This window comes from Rhinolophus ferrumequinum, chromosome 25 (assembly GCF_004115265.2).
Source record: "Rhinolophus ferrumequinum isolate MPI-CBG mRhiFer1 chromosome 25, mRhiFer1_v1.p, whole genome shotgun sequence".
NCBI classification, from domain to species: Eukaryota; Metazoa; Chordata; class Mammalia; order Chiroptera; family Rhinolophidae; genus Rhinolophus; species Rhinolophus ferrumequinum.
Window position 1 is genome coordinate 19,299,309 of NC_046308.1, and position 18,767 is coordinate 19,318,075.

The window sequence follows — 18,767 nt, forward strand, 5'->3', positions numbered from 1 at the left end:
AGCCACTATGGCTGGAGTGTTGCCAGGGACAGGTTTCCTGGCTGGGTGGGGAGCTCTGCCCTGGTCTGCGGGGAGTCCCGATGGGGTAGCCTCGCTTCCCGCACAGGTGAGGGCTGAGCGAGCAGCGCGGCCCCTTCCCTTCAGGGCTCTGCCTGCCTCACCACCATCCTGGCCTGTGTCTGCATGTGCAGTAGGTGACCTCTGAACTTCCCAAACGAATCTTTTGATGTATGTTCATCCTGGGGAAAGAGTCACCAGCAGTGATTCCCTGGCCAGTGGATGGCATTTCCTCTGTCTCCCTGAGGCAGTATTTTGCTATCAGCTGCTTCACTGGGCCTTCTCTGTGTGCACGCAGAGCTGGCCCTGCACCCTACGGGGAGCAGAGCAGAGGCGTCAGGCAGCAGGTCTGGAAGGTGAGAAGTTGAGCCCAAGCCTGCGAAACCTGACCATGGCTTTGGGAAGGTAGAACACTTACCCTCAGAAGGGAAGTGCACCCCTCGAGTCTCAGAGTAGGCACAAACTTCAAAGGCGCCCTCCTGTGCCCTTTCTCCATGGCATTTTCATCCTGCTCTGCATGTTAGCCCTGCCTGACCTGAGAATCCCTCTCACCTACCTGTCCCCCATGCCCACAGCAGCTTCTGCTGCTTCCCCTCCTTTCCCTTCCACTCCCAAACTCCCACGGCCTCGGCAAGCTTCCAGGACAGCCTCCCACTAAGGCATGGGAAACACATAAGCCAGAAACAGCACAAATGTCCATCAACAGGACAAGGGATAAATAATCTGTGAAACTTCATTCACAATGTAACAGCGACGGATGAATAAACTAGTTACACAGAACCACATGGATGAGTCTCATAAAATAGTGAATGGGAAAAAAATGATGTGCCGTGGGATACCATTCTTTAAAAGTTCAAAACCAGACAAAACAAAACTATTATTTTGGGATGCAAAGGCATGGTAATTACACAAGCCAGGGCCCTGGTCGTGTCTAGGGGATGGAGCAAGCAGGTTGGGAGGCCGCGTGGGCTTCTGGAGTGCCGGTGACGCTCCAGGTGCTGCCTGGAGTAACGGGTTTCATGGGTGCTCACAGAATCCACCCACCTCTACAGATGGTTTATGTACTTTTCTACATGTGTGTATGTCACGTGTATTCCACAAAGCGAAACCAGAAACCAGCCCTCCCCACTCCCCCTTCCCCTGTGGGCTTCTCAGGGCGCCGGCCCCTCAGTGTGCACACCTCTCATGCAACTGGCCCTGTGGGGACATTGGGTGGGGAGCCGACGAGGCCTGAGGAGAAAGGAGTTGGCCCAACCACTAAGGTGGCCCTGGGTCAACAAACTAGGGAGTTCCACCTTCCTTCCTTCTGGTGGAGTGTCCCCCTGCCAGAGTGCTGTCACATCCTTGCCCCAGCCCCCCTGCTCTCCAGGAGGTTTGGCTGTGCCGACCTGGAGCACCTGGTTTCCTGGCTGTTGTCAGGCGTCCCTTGGGCAGGCTGACCTAGGTCTGCTTCTTATAGAAGGGATCTGATTGATGAATCGCACCCAGTGCTCCAGGTTTAAATTAAACTAGTGGGATACTCTTGGCCTCCATTGTTTATGTTAATGTGTCCATCTGCCCACTTGCTTACAGTTGGGGGGAACCCTACAGGAACCCCATGCCTGGGAACCTTTGCTTGTGTCTGAGGATGGCAGTCAAACAGCAGAATATGAGTTCCTCCCCCACGGCAGGCACCGCACTACGCGGGGCAGCCGGAACCCCCGTCTTCATGGAGAAGACTGTTGAGAGAAGGCACATAAGTTGACGAATGCTGCAGAGCAGTCTGTGGGAACTGCACCGAGTCTGTGGCAAGTCAGGAGAGGGGTCCCTAAGGAACTAATGTGTAAACTAAGGCCTGAAGGGGAAAGAGGGAAAGAGGGAAGATGCTAATTCATTGAGTGTGTACTGTGTACTAAGCCACTTGCGTCACTCATCCTGACTACCCTTTAAGATAGGTATTATTATCCCCACTTTACAAATCAGGAAACTGAGGCTCACAAAGGTGAAGAGCCCTCCCCAAGGTCATCCAGCTAACAAGTAGCAGAATAAGGACCTAATTCTAGTTTGCGTGATTCAAGCCAGTCGGGGAGGAGGCTGCTGTCATAGTCATGGCCAGAAATGACAGATGGTGGTGTCAGGAGAGGAGCAGCCTCAAGAGGGACACTGAAAGTAGACCTGATGGGACTGAGCGAGCGGCGTTGGGGTAAAGAAGGAAGAGGACTCACTCAAAGATGATGCCCGGTTTCTGTCTTGATCCACTGGGGGGCCAGTCACCCACCCAAGTGGATCACTTACCAAGATGGAGAAAAGGGGGGAGCAGGTTTAAAGGGCAAAAAAATCACTCATCTAAATTTGACATATTCTCCTTCAGTTAAAAAAAAAATCGGTTGATTAAATGAAAACAAAACAGGGCTAATTCCATGCCTAGAAACTGCCCCCCCTTGACACCCCCTCAACCCCAACCCAAGGAGATCACGACAGGGAGGAGCGCCGAGAAAGCGCAGCCCTTGGCCACACCATCCACTCCCGGCCAGAAGTGGCACCCCGTGCTTACCCCGTGCTTTCTAGGGGGCTCTCCCGACCCTCCCTTCTCTACAGAGACTCTGCCAGCAGAGGAGCTGCTCCTGTGCCTGAGCTCCTCAGGTGGAGTCGCCTGCTCCTAGTACTCGGACCGTTTTGTGCGAGCATCCTCTGCCGTGGCACGGGGCCCCACCCTCAGACCCTGCCCTGGATTTAATGCCCTTCCACTGCGCTCTCGAAATTCCTACTATATTTAACAAGGGACCCTCACGTTTTCATTTGGTACTGGGTCCTGCAAATTATGTAGCTCATCTCCTATGAATGTCTGCAACGTAATGGTGCGAGACAGTGCCAGCCTTTCCCACCTGGAAATGAACCTCGTCTCCAACTAGGGAGACCCATGGTTTTAAATCAGAGGGAGATAAAGCAAAACAGAGTTCTTTTTCTCTGTTTCTATGAAAGTCACGGTTTTATGTGCAGTTTTATGTTTCTTCCTGGGTAATAACTTAGGAGGGAACCTCGGGACTAGAATACAGAAATGACAAATGATGGGCCATTAACTGTGGTTAATTGTTTCTTTATAGCTTAGAGAGGAGGCATGTCGAGTTGCTCTGGCACTCAGTTACGGACAGCGAGGTAGGTCTGCTCACATACAACCTGGGGTCCCTCAGGAGGTGGAGGGAAAAGCAACTGAGTCAGCCTAGCCCGGCTTCTGGGGCCGGAACTGCCACCAAAGCCTCCCCTGCAGTTAGAGTATGTTCTCTGAGCGATTAGGGACCCCGTACCTGAGATCCCCTCAGCTGCGCAGGGGTGAAGGTGCTCTATGTGCTGTCCGGGCTTCCTGCTGCAGCAGCCTCCGGGGTGCAACTCACACTTGTACCCCAAGAAGTTGGTTTCATCTGCCACTCAGGCTCCAAACAGCTCCAAATCCTTGCTCACTTCAGTTAACTCCTGTTAAAAAAAAAAAAAAAAAAGAAATTAAAATTGAACCAAAAAACTGTTGGGATTCCTTGCTAAAACAATAGATGCAGAAATGCTCCACTGCCTATTACCACAGCCCTTCGCATCCTAGGGAGCTACTGGACGAAGCACTCTGACTGCAGAGAGGAAAGCCCTCCAGTTATTTACTTACAGTAGTAATATCAAACACCCAGTATAGTACCCAGAAAATATAATCGACCCCAAAATTCCTTGTTCTCAGAGACATAGCCGCTATCAATCCAAACGGACTGTTGCAGGCTTTTTAGAATGTCCTAGGTCATCCCGTTTATTCTCCACTGAGCTGCCCTGGAAGCTTGACTGACTTCCTTCAATTCACAAAATACAACCTGAACTCCTTAGTCTGGCATCTGCAGGCTTCCTGTTCGGACATCAACTGGCCTCTCCAGCTGCGTCCCCAAAGCCTGGATCCCAGCCATGCGAGCTTATTCTTTACCTCATGTACTTTCTCCTCTTTATTCTTCTCTGTTTCCTCCCCCTCAACTTTTACATTTCTATGTTTTGAATGCCTATCCTTGCTAGGGCCTGGGGGATACAAAAGGAGGAAATCGGCCCAGTCCCTAGCCTAGGGGGCTTTCAGTCTAGTGAATCCATGAATTATTCAGAGGGGCTGTGAAGGAAAGAAACGGTGGGGGCCCTGAGTGCCCACATCAGGGTTCGATCTAGTTTGGGCACCAGGAAAGTTTTCCTTGAGGAGTGCGATTTCTGTGGTAAGAAACAGGTGGTAACTAGGCCCTAACTAGGGGATGGGAGGCTGGGAGGCGGGCACGGCACAGGCCAGGCAGCAAGGGCAGGGGCCCTGGAAGCAAGGCCATTTGGAGGGAGGCACTGAAAGGCTAGGGAGACGAGCACAGGGAAAGAAGGTGTGAGTTCAAGTCAGATTAAGCTGAATCTGAGCTTAAAGAGTGTGGTCTTCATCCCTAGAGCCATGGGAAGCCTTTGAAGGATTTTCAGTAAGGAGTAACATCAGAGTTGTTACTTCTGGAGCCTTCTGGAAGAGGTACGGGGCACTTGCAGGGAGATCAAGTACACGATCATCATGCTCATGGTGAGAAGGGGAAGCCGTACAATAAAGGGTGTTTGGGTTGCAGAGCAGGGAGGAGCCAGATCTGTCCTGCACAGCGGGAAGGACAAAGGTCATCTACTGAGGCTTTGTGTGTCCTGGAGAAAATGGGGTGGGGGAGTTCATTTTGAAGAAAGTCTCCAAATATTGCGCTCAGAGGGAGGTCTGGGCTAGAGGTGGACGTGTGAGAGTCGAGCAGAGCGATGGAACTGAAGCAGCGGTCGGGAGGCCCTTCACCTCAAGAGACAGGTGAATGACGAAGCTAAAGGTCAGGGAGAAATGGAGCTGGCAAAGGGGGGTCAAGAAGGAAAAGATGAACAATGAGAAGATGGTGCCAAAGGAACGGTGAAGAGAGTGTTTGAGGAAACAGCAGCCCTGAAGGGCAAATAGAAGCAAGCTCCGCGAAGAGAAGGGGAAAAGGATGGCTGAGAGAGGGAAGACGTTCAGAGTCAAGAAGGCAGAGCAGGGTGAGTTCTAGAGTTGCAGATGCAGGCGGAGCTGGAAGGTGGCTGGGGGACAGGTGGGAAAGGAGCCTGGAGGCCAGTGGCACCGGATCAAGAGGCGCCTCCATGAGGTGTTTGGAATTAACTCCTTTTTATTTCTGATATTTGTGCTCTGTAATTGATGTTTCCTTCCTTGGTCCATCAAGCTGGGGCTTAACAATTTTGTTGCTCTTTTTTACAAAGAACCAACTTTTGCTTTGGTAATTTTTCTCACTGGTTTGTCTGTTTTCTCTATTTTAATTTCTATTCTTTTATCTTCTTACTGCTTGTCTTGGGTTTGCTTCTTTTTTGTGTGTTTGTTATTTAGGTCATTGATTGTTAAAACTTTGTTCTTTCTTAATATAAGCTTCTACTTATTTCCTGGCTTTACTGAGATATACATGACATATGATATTGTGTAATTTAATGTGTACCAACATGTTGATTAGATCCACATATATTGTGAAATGATTACCACCACAGCGTTCGTGAACACCTCCGTCACCTCACATAATTACCATTTCTTTTTTGTGGTGAGAACATTCAATATTTACTCTCGCAGCAACTTTTAAGTTTATAATATGGTATTGTTAACTATAATCACCATACTGTACATTAGATCCCCAAAACATATTTATCTTAGAACTGAAAGTTTGTACCCTTTGAACGTCTTCCCATTTCCCCCACTCCCAGCCCCGGGTAACCACCATTCCACACTCCGTTTCTGTTGGCTACTGTGAGTAATGCTACAATGAATACGGGAGTGTAGACATCTCTTTGAGAGCCTGATTTTATTTCCTGTGGATTTATACCCAGAAGTGGAATTGCTGGATCATATGATAGTTTTGTTCTTAATTTTTTGAGGAACCTCCATACTGTTTTCCATAGTGGTTGAACCAATTTACATTCCCACTAACAGCACACAAGTGTTCCCTTTCTTCCACATCCTTGCTGATACTTGATATTTCTTATCTTTTGATGATAACCATTCTAACAGTTGTGGTCTTGATTTGGATTTCCCTGATGATTAGTGAGGTTGAGCATCTTTTCATGTACCTGTTGGATGTCTTCTTTGGAAAACAGTCTACTTAGATCCTCTGCTCATTGTGTGTGTGTGTTATGAATTTTTAATATATTTTGGATATTAACTCCCTTATCAGATTTATGATTTGCAAATATTTTCTCCAATTCCATAGATTGTCTTTTCATTTTATTGACTGTTTCTTTTATTGAGCAGAAGCTTTTAGTTTGATGTGGTCCCACTTGTTAATTTTTGCTTTTGTCGTTTGTGCTTTTGGTGTCTTTTCCAAAAAAATCATTGCCACAACCAATGTTAAGGAGCTTTACCCCGTATTTTCTTCTAGGACTTTTATGGTGTCAGATCTTATGTTTAAGTTTTTAACCCATTTTGAATTAATTTTTGAGTGGTGTAAAATAGGGATCAAGGGGCCGACCCGGTGGCTCAGGTGGTTAGAGCTCCATGCTCCCAACTCCAAGGGCTGCCGGTTCGATTCCCACATGGGCCAGTGGGCTCTCAACCACAAGGTTGCCAGTTCAAAAAAATAAAAAAATAAAAAATAATAAAATAAAAATAAATAAATAAAAATAAAATAGGGATCAAATTTCATTCTTCTGTATGTGATTATCCAGTTTTCCCAACACGATTTATTAAAGAAACTATCCTTTCTCCATTGAATACTCTTGACTCCCTTGTTAAATATTAGTTGACCATATAAGTGAGTGTTTATTTCTAGACTATCAATTCTGTTCCATTGGTCTATGTGTCTATTTTTCTTAATGCCGGTACCAAACTGTTTTGATTACTATAGCTTTGTAGTATAGTTTGAAATCAGGAACTGTGCTGTCTCCAATTTTGTTTTCCTTTCTCAGGATTGGTTTGGCAATTCAGGGTCTTTTGTGGTTCTATACAAACATTAGGATTGTGTATCTTTTATTTCTGTGAAAAATGTCATTGGAATTTTGATAGAAGTTGCACTGAATTTATAGATGGCTTTGAATAGTATGGACATTTTAACAGTATTCTTCTGATTCATGAACATGGGATATCTCTCCATTTATTGTGTCTTCAATTTCTTTCATCAGTCTTACAGTTTTCAGTGTACAGATCTTTCACATTCTTGGTTAAATTTATTCCTAAGTATTTTATGTTTTTGATGCTATGTGAATGGGATTGTTTTCTTTATTTCTTCTTCAGATGTGTCATTGTTAGTATATAGAAATGCAACTGATTTCTGCATGTTGAGTTTGTATCCTGCAACTTGCTGAATTCATTGATTAATTCTAATAGTTTCAAGGTGGAATCTTTAGTATTTTCTACATAGAAGATCATATCATCTGCAAAGATAGACAATTTTACTTCTTCCTTTCCAATCTGGATGCCTTTTATTTCTTTTACTTGTCTGAATGCTCATAGTACTTCCAGTACTATATTGAATAGGAGTGGTGAGAGTGGGCACCCTTGTCTTATTCTTGATCTCAGAGGAAAAACTTTCGGTCCTTTACCAGTGAGAATGATATTAGCTGTGGGGTTACTATATGTGGCCTTTATTAGGTTGAGGTATGTTCCTTCTACACCCAATTTGTGAGTTCTTATCATGAAAATGTTGTACTTTATCAAATGCTTTTTTCTGCATTTATTGAGATGATCATATGATGTTTTATCTTTCATTCTATTAATGTGGTGTGTCACATTTATTGATTTGTATATATTAAACTATCTTTGCATCCCAGGGATAAATCTCACTTGATCATGGTGTATGAAACTTTTAATATGCTGTTGAATTTGGTTTGCTAGTATTTTGTTGAGAATTTTTACATTTATGTTCATCTGGGTAGTTTTCTTGTTGTGTCCTTATCTAGCTTTGGTATTAGGGTAATACTAACCCCATAAAATGCATTTGGATGTGTTCCATCTTCTTCAATTTTTTGGAAGAGTTTGAGAAGGACTGGTGTTAATTCTTTAAATGTTTGGTAGCATTCACCAGTGAAACCATCTGGTTCTGGGCTTTTCTTTGTTGGGCGGTTTTTGACTACTGATTCAATCTCCTTACTCTATTGGTCTGTTCAGATTTTCTATTCATGATTAAGTCTTGGTTAGTTGTATGTATCTAGGAATTTATCCATCTCTTCTAGGTTATCCAATTTGTTGGTATATAACTGTTCATAGTAGACTCGTGATCCTTTGTATTTCTGTGGTATCTTGTAATCTCTCCTCTTTCATTTCTGATTTTATTTATTTGAGTCTTCTCTCTTTTCTTCTTAGTAAACCTAGCTAACAGTTGGTCAATTTTTTTTTTAAATTGGGGAACAGTGTGTTTCTCCAGGGCCCATCAGCTCCAATCAGCATCAGTCATTGTCCTTCAATCTAGTTGTGGAGGGCACAGCTTAGCTCCAAGTCCAGCCGCCGTTTTCAATCTTAGTTGCAGGGGGCGCAGCCCACCATCCCATGTGGGAATTGAACTGGTAATCCGGCAACCCTGTTGTTCAGAGCTTGCGCTCTAACCAACTGAGCCATCCAGCTGCCCCTCCAGCAGCTCAGCAGCAGCTCGTTGTCTTCAATCTAGTTGTGGAGGACGCAGCTCAGTGGCCCATGTGGAAATCAAACTGGCAACCCTGTTGTTCAGAGCTCGCTCTCTAACCAACTGAGCCAACCAGCCGCCCCCTGGTCAATTTTTTTTTTAAATCTTTTCAACAACCAGCTTTTAGTTTCATTGATCTTTTCTAGTCTCTATTTTATTTATTTCTCCTCTGATCATTATTTCCCTCCTGCTTACTTTAGGCTTAGCTTTTTTTTTCTTCATAGTTCCTTGAGGTGTAAAGTTAGGTTATTTGAGATCTTTTTTATCCCTTAATGTAGGTGTTGATTGCTATAAATGACCCTCCTAAAATTGCTGTTGCTGCATCTCGTTGATATGCTGTGTTTCTATTTTCATTTGTCTGAAGATATTTTTTAATTTCCCTTTGATTTCTTCTTTGACTCACTGGTTGTTCAGTGGTGTGTTGTTTAATTTCTACATATTTGGGAATTTTCCAGCTTTTCTTCTGTTATTAATTTCTAATTTCATATCATTGTGGATTCAAAACAGTAGTTAGTATGATTTCAATCTTCTTAAATATTTTTTTTTTTAAAGATTTTATTGGGGAAGGGGAACAGGACTTTATTGGGGAACAGTGTGTACTTCCAGGCCTTTTATTTTTTTTTCCCAAGTCAAGTTGTTGTCCTTTCAATCTTAGTTGTGGAGGGTGCCGTTCAGCTTCAAGTTGTTGTCCTTTCAGTCTTAGTTGTGGAGGGCGCAGCTCAGCTCCAGGTCCAGTTGCTGTTGCTAGTTGCAGGGGGCACAACCCACCGTCCTTTGCGGGGGTCGAACCGGCAACCTTGTGGTTGAGAGGACATGCTCCAACCAACTGAGCCATCCGGGAGCTCAGCTGCAGCTCAGCTCAAGGTGCCGTGTTCAATTTTAGTTGCAGGGGGTGCTGCCCACCATCCCTTGCGGAACTCGAGGAATTGAAGTGGCAACCTTGTGGTTGAGAGGATGCACTCCAATCAACTGAGCCATCCGGGAGCTCAGCGGCAGCTCAGCTCAAGGTGCCGTGTTCAATCTTAGTTGCAGGGGGTGCTGCCCACTGTCCCTTGTGGGACTCGAGGAGTTGAACCGGCAACCTTGTGGTTGGGAGCCCACTGGCCCATGTGGGAATCGAACTGGCAGCCTTCGGAGTTAGGGGAATGGAGCTCTAACCGCCTGAGCCACCGGGACGGCCCTTAAATTTGTTTTGTGACCTACTATATGATCTATCATGGAGAATGTTCTGTGTGCACTTGAGAAAAATGTGTATTTTGCTGCTGTTGTTGGATGGAATGTTCTGTTAATGTCTTTTAGATCCATGTGATTTAAAATTCAAGTCAAACATTTCCTTGTTTTTCTATCTGGATGATCTATCCATTGTTGAAAGTGGGGAATTGAAGTCCCTTACTATAATTGTATTGTTGTCTATTTCTTCCTTCAGATCTGTTAGTATTTGCTTAATATATTCAGGTGCAATGTTTGTTGTATATATAGGTATGATTATTGTAACTTCTTGATCAAATCACTCTCCAGATTTGGGAATTTTTCAGCCATTATTTCTTTAAATAATCTTTCTGCTTCCTTCTCTTCTCCTTCTGGAACTCTAAGTTTGCAAATTGATTTTTTTGATGGTATCCATTGGTCCTATAAGCTTTACTCTTTTTCATTCCTCCCCTCCCCCCGCTTCTGCTGCCTCCCCCTCCTCACTCTGGGTCAAGCCGTTGTTTCTCAGTCTGATTGTGTAGGACACAGCTCCTTGGCCCATGCTGGTATTATGAGGCTTGCGCTCCCTCTGGCTGAGGCAGTCGGTCGCCAGTTGTCGGTAGGCCGCTCACAGCAGCTCACAGCAGCTCTCGTCAGCTGCCGGCCACTCACAATGGCTGCCGGCCACTCATGGCAGCACACAGCAGCCCACAGAAGCCCACGGCAGCACACAGAAGCCGGCAGCAGCCCACGCAGACCTCTGGCTGCTCATGGCAGCCCCGCTCCAGGGAGAGCCGTTGTTCATAATCTTAGCTGTAGAGGGCACAGCTCATTGGCCCATGTGAGAATCAAACTGGCGACCTCAGCGTTAGGAGCACGGGCTCCAACCACCTGAGCCACCGGGCCGGCCCCCTTTTTATTCTTTTTTCTTTGTTCTCCCTGACTAGATAATTTAAAAGTTCCTGTCTCTCTCTCACAGATTATTTCTTTTGCTTGATTCATTCTGATGTTGACACTCTCTATTACATTTTTCATTTCATTCACTTTATTCTTCAGCTCCAGAATGGTTCTTTTCTATCTTTGTTAAACTTGTTTTGTTCATGTTTTGTTTTCCTGATTTCACTGAATTGTTTTTCTATGTTTTCTTTGAGCTTCTTTAAAACAGCCATTTTGAATAATTTAATGGGTATAATTTACATATAGTAAAGCTCGCAAATCTTAAACACAGCTCAATTAATTTTTACATATGTATACACCATGTAACCTCCACCCAGTTCAAGATATAGGCCATTCTCATTCCCCTGGAAGGACTCCCTATACTTCATTCATTCAGTACCCCATCCACCAGAGGTAACCATCATTCTGATTTCTATCATCATAAATTACTTTTGCTTGTTGTTGGACTTCATATGAATGGAATCATATAATTTGTATTCTTTTGTGTCTGGCCTTTTTTCTCTCATCATAGCGTTTTTGAGATTCATCCATGTTGTTTTGTGTATTAGTAGTCTATTCATATTTATTATTGTTGGTAGTATTCTATTATATGACTATATCACATAGTTTTATTTTCCTGTTAATAGATACATGGATTTTGTCCAATTTTTGGTTATAATGAATAAAGCTGCTATGAACATTCTTGTACAAGTATATTGGTGGACATTTAAATTAATTTTTCTTGAGCATATGCCTAGATGTAAAATTGCTGGGTCCCACAGTTGTATGTTTGACTTTATAAGAAACTGTCAAATAATAATGTATAAGAGTTCCAGTTACTTCACATCTTCAGCAACACTTGATAATGATAGCTTAAAAACTTTTTAGCCATTCTGCTGAATGTGTTATTGTGGTTTTAATCTGCATTTCTTTGATATTATTCCGAGTACCTTTTAATGTGTTTATTGGCTATTGGAATATCCTCTTTCATGAAATACTTATTGAAGTCTTTTGCTCATTTTAAAATTCAATGTTGGGGGGGAGGAGGTAGGAAAAAGGGGGGAAAATTCAATGCCTTTCATTGATTTCTAGGAGTTCTTTGTATATTCTATATATTCTTTGTCAATCTCTAGCTTGCCTATTTACTTTCTTAATGTCTTGATGACCAGATAGTCTTAATTTTAATTAAGTCCAATTTATCAATTTTTCTTTTTTATTTAGTGCATTTTGTGATCTGATTAAGGAATCTTTACCTACTCCAGTATCTGGAAAATATTCTCCTATGTTTTTATTTGGAAATGTGATTGTTTTAGCTTTTGAATTTAGGTCTATGGTATACTTCAAGAAGTAATTTTTGTATATATTTTGAGTTAAGGGTCAGGCTTCATTTTTCTGCATACACACCCAGTTGTTCCAACATTATTCCCCTATGTAATTACTGTAGCCACCTTTGATGTAAATCAAGAAAGCATATAGTCATGAGACACACAATGACGTTTTGGTCAATGATGGACCACATATACGATGGTGGTCCCATAAGATTATAATGGAGCTAAAAAATTCTTATCACCTTGTGATGTCATAGCTGTCATGGCCATCATAACACCACAGAGCAAAAGTTGCAAAAATCAACGGCTGTGGGAGATGGCAAACAACTTTATGTTATTGGGGAGTTCCTAGAGTTGGTTTCCCAGGAACTGACTAATGAGAGGTTGTTGAAATTGGAACAGGAACCATAACTGAAGAAGAGGCAAGAGAAAAGGAAAGGGCAGGAAAAGAAAAAGAACCTCCAAGAAAATTCACAGTGAAGGGTTTAGGAGAAATTTTTCAGACCTCAACAAGCTCCTTAAAAGTTTGAAAACATGGACCCCACTGAAAGGTTTTCATTAGAGAGGAATGTTCATGGTGCATTATCTGCTTTCAAGAAAATCTATGATGAATAAAAGACACAAACCAAACAAACCACCATGAACGTATTTCTCAAAAGAGTGACACCTCCTCAAGAAGAGCCTCAGACAGGTCCTTCAGGACATATTCCAGAAGAAGGAGATGACAGTTCCATGGGTGTTACTGCCTCTGAGGACCTTCCTGTGGGACAGGATGTGGAGGTGGAAGACAGTGATATTGATGATCCTGACCCTGTGGAGGCCTAAGCTCATGTGTGTGTTTGTATCTTAGTTTTTAACAAAAAAGTTTTAAAAGTAGAAAAGATTAAAATATTTTTTAAAAAGAAAAAGCTTACAGAATGTGGATATAAAGAAAATATTTTGGCCTGGTTGAAAGCGTCAGGACTCTATTCCAACATGGCCCCAAACAACTCTCCAAACAAGACCACAGCAAGGAATTATAGACGTAACCGCACCAAATTCACAGAAGACCAGTTGAATATCCTCATCAAAGCATTCAATCAAACACCTTACCCAGGTGATGCTACCAAACAAAACCTTGCTTTAGAAACCAACACTGAAGAGTCTAGAATCCAAATTTGGTTTCAGAATCCAAGAGCTAGGCACCGAGTTCAGAAAAGATCAGAACCTGAGAAGGACTTAGAAGCAAGCCAAGACCAAGATCACCCTGAAGAGAGGATTCATGGTAGAGAAGACAGACGGTGTTATACCAGCTATACTTCCTCCCAATTACATTCCCTCATCACAGCATTTACAAACAACCCTTATCCCGGGATTGATTCCAGAGAGCAACTTGCTAAGGAAATTGGGGTTCCAGAGTCAAGAGTCCAAATTTGGTTTCAAAATCAAAGATCTAGATTCCATGTACAGAAAAAAAGAGAACTTGATGAGCCCTTAGAACAGAAAAAGGACCAGGAACGAAATCTCTGAGACAAGGGAGTTCAAGGTAGAGAAATTACACCAAATGGCACCAATCTCATTAGCACCTGTCTTATTTCTCTGAAGCCAGAACACAATGGACCAAGAGATAAATTTGATGTCATCAGCCTGGGCTCCAAATCTCTCTCATCCTGGGAACATACCCTTCGAAATATACTTTCAGCTTCTTGAGAAGCTGAGCCTTCTGGAGATAGTAAACACAACTTCAGGATGCAGACAGATACAAGGCACCACACAGCCCTACCCAATGGAGCCTGGCTCCACACTTCAGCAGATGTCAAAGAAAATGAAAATAAACTTATTCATATCATTTTTAAGTCAAAAAAAAGAAAATATTTTTGTGCAGCTGTACAATGTGTTTTAAGCTGTTATTACAAAAGAGTTGAAAAGTTAAAAAAATTAAAGTTCATACACTAAAGTAAAAAAAGTTACAGTAAACTAAGATTAATTTATTACTGAAGAAAGAAAAAAATGTTTTTCAGAAGTGTTTTATAGTCTTCAGTGTACAGGTCTTATACATATTTTGTTAAATTAATCCCTAAGTATTTCATGTTTGTTGATGCTGATATAAATGTTATTTTTAATTTCAAAATCCATTCTGTTTCTCTATACTAGCAAAGAACAATTAAAAAAATACAAATGAAAACCACAATGAGTGACCACTACACACCTTGTGTGTGGCTAAAATTAGAAAAAACTGGAAACACTAAGTGGTGATGAGGATGAGTAACAACTGCATGTCTCATACTTGCTGCTGGAAATGCAAAATGGCAAAGCCATTTGAAATAACATTAGGCAATTCCTTATAAATATATTCTTACCTTATGACACAGGACCTACTTTTAGGTGTTTACCCAAGAGAAACAAAAACATGTCCACACAAACACCTATATGTGAATATTCATAGCAGCTTAATTCATAATTGACCCAAACTGGAAACAACTCAAATGTCCAATGATTAGTGAATGGATAAACAAATTGGGGTACGTCCATACAACGGAATATTACTAAGCAATAAAAAGGAACAAACTACTGCTACATATATCAAAATGAGTGAATTTGCAAAAGCACTGTGATAGGCTAAAAAAGGCAGATACAAAAGAATACATACCACATGATTCCACTTATATGATATTCTAGAAAAGGCAAAATTATAGGGATGGAAAACAGATCAGTGGTTGCCAGAGACTTGGAATGGAGAAGGTAAGGAGAGGGGACTTGACCAAAAAGGAACATGAGGAAACTTTTCAGGATGATGGAAATGTTTTATATCTTTTTTTTTAAATTATACTCACATTTTTTATTTTTCAGTTACAGTTGACATTCAATATTATTTTGGAAATGTTTCATATCTTGATGTGGTGGTATACATTTGTCAAAACTCACAACTGTATGTTTATAAAGAGTGAGTTTTATTGTATGTAAATTTTATTTCAAGAAATATGACTTTTAAAAATAAATTTCAAAAATTAACACAGAAAAGTTATTACCTTGCAAACAAAGTATTCCCTTTAAGCAAAGCAATACTGTGCAAAAGCAAAGTATCCCTTTAAAAATGCAGAAGAATATGACATAGAATGATGTGATGGGTGAAGTAAATTGGAAACCATAAGAAAGAAAGAATATCTCCTGTATACACGATTTCTACCACTTAGATTCAGAAGGCTGGAGAGGCCTATGCCAAGTTGTAGCCCAACGCACGATCTTATTTATCTCTGAAGTGTGTGTGTGTGTGTGCGCGCGCCCGCGCGCGCGCTTTCCTAGCACTTAGCAAATAAAAGGCATTCATTAAATGTGTGTTGAAATGAATTTATGCTTGATCCTAAGAGACATGTGGCCTAACTGCAGCAGTGAGTATGGCAGATTAGCTAGTTCAATATGAATTATCCCCAAGACCATCCTCAGTTTCAATAATTCATTAGAAGGACTCATAAAATGTGGGAAAAGCTGTTATACTCATGGTTACAATTAATACAGTGAAAGTATACAGATTGGAACCAACCAAAGAAAGTCACATAGAACGAAGTCCAGGAGAAGCCAGGGGCAAGCTTCCAATTGTACTTTGCAAGTTTCACAAACAGTGCTTAATTCTGCCAGCAATGATGGGTTACAACATATGCAAAGTGTTAGCAACCAGAGTAGCTCACCTGACCCTTGGTGTCCAGGATTTTTATTAGGGGTTAGTCACAGAGGCATGCAGACCCTGTGTAACTGACCTTACCTATTAATCTTCAGTTCCACACAGGTCAAATTCATACCATGTGGCCCAGGGTCTCAGATGTACAGAAACAAGTGCTCACCATAAGTCAGATTGTTCTACAAAAGACAGTTTGGGGGATATAATCAATAATGTTGTAAAGATTTTGTAGGGTATCCGATGGATACTTGTCTTATTAGGGAGACCACTTCATGGATGGTGCAGGGTTTGAGTAACCCAAATCTGATGAGTAGATTACTGACCACTGCACTGTGCACCTGAAGCCAAAGTTGAATAATACTGAATGTCAACTATAATTTAATACACACACACACACACACACACACACACACACACATATGGTAACAAATGTGGAATATAGCATAGGGTATAGGGAATAGAGTCAGTGGAATGCTAACAGCTATATATAATGTCAGAGGGGTAGTAGATTGGGGGAAGGGGGCTATCACATTGTGAGGGGTGTAAATGTCTAACTATTACATTGTTTTGTACACCTGAAACTAATTAAAAAAAAAAAGATTGTTCACATAACCTATCTGGTCAAACTGACACAACGTGGCCCAAGGCCTCAGGCATACAAAAATACTCTTATCAGGAAGGATATTCCAAAGGCTCAGAGGTTATAACCCAGAAGATGATCAAGGGACAGTCCTTTCTTTGGAATGTGCAGGGTTTGAGTGACCCAAGTTTGATGAGTTAAGACTTTATGGCACAGAGTCAAGATTTTTAAACCAGGGTCCATAGGATTTATGAGAGGATAGAAGACCCCCAAAATCTATCCTCTACGTCTATATTTTTCTAGGAAGAAGTTTCACAGCTTTCATCAGATTATCAAAGATCCCACAGCTCAAAAATGTTAAGAATCTGGAGTGATGTCAGCAAGATGTGGGAATAGGAAACCCCAGACCTCATTCCCCTACAGAGACACTGACTTAACAATGTATGGTCCAAAAAGCCTTTATGAGAACTCCAGAAACCAGTTAAGAAGTTGTAGTACCCCAGGTAAGCACAAAGCCAAAAACAATTGCATTGAAATGGGTAAGAAAAAGCTGTTACATTTCACCCACAGTAGCCCTTACTCTAAGCCAGCACAGCTCAGTATGATCAGGAGAAAATGCCTTGGAGCTTCTCCCTTGGGAAGGAAAGAAACAAGAGGAAGATATGCCCAATGTTCTGGTTTTGAGGATGGAAGAGGGCTACCCAAGGGACTGGTTTCTGTCTTTATGATTTACAGTGCTGATGAAGGTCTGGCATGCTTTGGCCTAGAAGCCACTGAGAACAAAGGAGAACTCAGTGGGTTGATGCAGCACCAGAGAACCTGTGGAACCACAGGCAGACACCAGAGAGAGGAAGAAATTATAAGATCCTGAGAAAGAAAGGGCAAATCTCTTTAATTGGGAAATTATATGCATAACTCAGAGAAGATGCAACCCACACGAGGTGTGAGAAGTCGCCAGAATCTTTACCTGGGCTGATTGGTGTGGTCTTCCTCTGTATGAAGCCAGTCCACAAAAACTGGGAGAGGCAGGTGTTTTATGAAATGCCCAATTTCCATCAAAAAATAACAAGACATATGAACAAACAGGGAAATGTGGCCCAATCAAAGGTACAAAATAAATCTCCAGAAACCAACCCTAAAAAAAAAGATCTATGGGGGTTGCCAGATGGCTCACTTGGTTAGACAGCAGGCTCCCAACAACGAGGTTCCCGGTTCAATTCCCACATGGGACGGTGGGCTATGCCCCCTGCAACTAAAGATTGAAAACAGCAACTGGACTTGGAGCTGAGCTGCGCCCTCCACCACTAGATTGAAGGACAATGACTTGGAGCTGATGGGCCCTGGAGAAACACACCATTCCCCAATAAAATAGTAAAATAAAATAAGAATCTCTAGTGTAAAGAACCTTTAAAAAAATGATCTATGAATTACCTGACAAAAAAAATCAAAATAATCATCTTAAAGGAGCTCAATGAGTTACAAGAGAACACAGCTAGACAACTAAATGAAATCAGGAAAATGATACATGAACAAAATGAGAATGTCAAAAACAAAGAGATAGAAACTATAAAAACGAATGAAGCAGAAATTCTGAAGCTACAGAATACAATAACTGAAGTGAAAAATTCACCAGAGGAGTTCAATAACAGACTTGATCAAGCAGAATAAAGAATCGGAAAACTTGAAGATAGATCATTTAAATTACTGAGTCAAAGGAATGAAAAAAAAAAGTAATGAAAACCTAAGGGACTTATGGAATACTAATAAGATAACTAATATACACATTTTGAAAAGCCCAGAAGGAGAAGAGAGAAGAGAGGAGAGCGCTTACTTGAAGAAATAATGGCTGAAAACTTTCCAAATCTGAGGAAGGAAATGCACATGCAAATTCAAGAAACTGAAAGCACTCCAAAAAGATGAACCCAAAGAGGCCCACACTAAGAAACATTATAATCAAAGTGTCAGAAGTCAAAGACATGGAGAGAATCTTGAAAGCAGTAGGAGAAAAGCAACTTTTCACATACGCAGAATCTCCCATAAGAGTATCTGCAGATTTCTAAGCGGAAACTTTGCAAACCAGAGTGGAAAGGTATATTCAAAGTGCTGAAAGAAGAAAGCTGCCAAGCAAGAATACTATGTCTGGTAGGACTCTCCTTCAAAAATGAAGGAGAAATAGATCTTCCCAGAAAAACAAAAACTGAGGGAATACATCACCACTAGACCTGCCTTATAAGAAATACTTTCAAGGGATACTTTCAATAAAGGAATACTTCAAGTTGAAACAAAAGGATGCTAGACAGCAACATGAAAGTATATGAAAATATAAGGCTCTCTGATAAGAGAAAATTACATAGACAAATACAGAATCCTGTAATACTGTA

At 41.8% G+C, this 18,767-nt stretch overlaps 1 long non-coding RNA gene and 1 pseudogene across 2 annotated transcripts in view; one reads left to right on the forward strand and one right to left on the reverse strand.

The window, feature by feature from the left end:
* The window catches only part of LOC117017460 (uncharacterized), a 28,116-nt gene that overhangs the window by 2,607 nt on the left and 6,742 nt on the right, over positions 1–18,767 (reverse strand). The window contains exons 2-3 of one of the 2 annotated variants that reach the window (XR_004422085.1): positions 15,891–15,985; positions 3,342–3,507 (exon numbers count right to left, since the gene is read on the reverse strand). This is a non-coding gene — a long non-coding RNA (uncharacterized LOC117017460). The remainder of the gene's footprint in view (positions 1–3,341; positions 3,508–15,890; positions 15,986–18,767) is intronic. The other variant, XR_004422086.1, reaches the window with a different exon arrangement.
* On the forward strand, positions 10,758–14,068 carry LOC117017459 (double homeobox protein A-like; annotated as a pseudogene).